At 37.7% G+C, this 1,476-nt stretch overlaps 1 long non-coding RNA gene across 1 annotated transcript; it reads left to right on the forward strand.

The window, feature by feature from the left end:
- The first annotated feature begins 6 nt into the window (after window positions 1-6).
- Window positions 7-1,467, forward strand: LOC109589059 (uncharacterized). The gene is made up of 4 exons (XR_002188503.1): window positions 7-713; window positions 758-1,079; window positions 1,139-1,262; window positions 1,312-1,467. It is a non-coding gene; the product is annotated as an uncharacterized LOC109589059 (long non-coding RNA).
- Window positions 1,468-1,476: the final 9 nt, after the last annotated feature.

Genomic DNA, 1,476 nt, shown 5'->3' on the forward strand with positions numbered 1-1,476 from the left:
CACACACTTCTAGGACTAAAATGAACTACAAAAGCTTAAAGGTAAGTTTACTAGACGAATGTAAAACATTAAAGGGGGGCGGAGCCTAAGCAAGCCATAGTCTATTACTTATGTGCAAGTAAAGCAATTGTATAGAGTTCATGCACTAGTCAGACCATTCCCCAGCCTACAGTCATTGGGGTGGAAGGGTCTGGTACAATGGCTTAAGATGTCTTGTCCTGCGTCCACAGCCAATCAGATTGCTTTCAGGCCGTGTGCGTCATTGTATAGCGTCATTCTCGTGTCATTATCTGTCATAATCAAAATGGCGTCGGTAGATGGCACTAACTGTCTTGCTTGTGGAGAACCAGTTTTGAAACGGGCTAGAGTAGCGGCAGCTACTGTATCTTCACTACTAAAGAAGTACCTTTCTGTTAGATGTCAGGAAAACAGTTTGGAAGTTGATCTAGACACTGCATGTCATTGGTTCTTCTTTTGTGTACAGATCTTGCTCCAAAGTGTACCTGAAACACTTGGAAAAAGATGAGCACCTCTATGAGGCAACATCTGCATCTGTTTCAGTTCTAGCTAGTCAACAAAGCAACAGTGAAATTCCTGCTACTAGAAAGAGATTGGCATCACAAGAATCAGCATTGCATGGTGCCACTAAACGTCAATGTATCATTCAGGATTCTGCCCCCGAATGTATCTCTCCTGAGTCTCCTCCAATTGTTGTAAGTTAATGTAGAAATACCTGTAAATTAATATTTATTTTTAGGTTGGAATTGGCTATAAAAGTGGATATCAATTATATCCTGTAACATCACCTACACGAAAGAGTTTTGTACGGCAACTGAGTCGATGTGCAAACTCTTAGCTAATTTAGCATTGAAGAATAAGGAAGTTTTGAAGTATATACATGTAGTCGGGAAGCAAATTAAGTTTGAGTTGAAAAAGCTGGGAACTGTTCTTGTAAACTCCGTTCAAAGGTCAAAAAGGAAAGACAACGTTGTAAATTTTCTGTGGAATGTTATTTTTGATGAGATTAAGGAGTGTTGTCTAATTTTGTTATATTCTTCTACTGACACAGCTACAGAAAGGTATTCTTTGTATCATTGATTGTAGTTTAACATAATTACATGTACATGTCGACCATTAGATCTAATCGGGTGCAATTTATTTGTATGATTGTATGTTTGCTGTCAAAGTTTCACAACAAGCGAATGTCACTGTTTCAGAAGCTGATATCTGCCATTTTGTATGCTGGACATTCAGCAACAATGGTTAGTAGTAAATACACGTCTTGTTGATTAATCAAATTCCACATTTAAGGTTTATACTGTCTCAATAATTTATCTTTTTGACTGAGCAAAAATTCTCTGTACAATCTTATTAATTCTCTTGGTGAGGATTACGACTTTGCTGTTCGAAATTGGAGTTCAAGTTTGATGTCACATATGCCTAGTGAGGTATGCATATAAATAATGTGATGCATTC

The sequence above is a fragment of the Amphimedon queenslandica genome, unplaced genomic scaffold (assembly GCF_000090795.2).
Source record: "Amphimedon queenslandica unplaced genomic scaffold, v1.1 AMPQUscaffold_11667, whole genome shotgun sequence".
NCBI classification, from domain to species: domain Eukaryota; kingdom Metazoa; phylum Porifera; class Demospongiae; order Haplosclerida; family Niphatidae; genus Amphimedon; species Amphimedon queenslandica.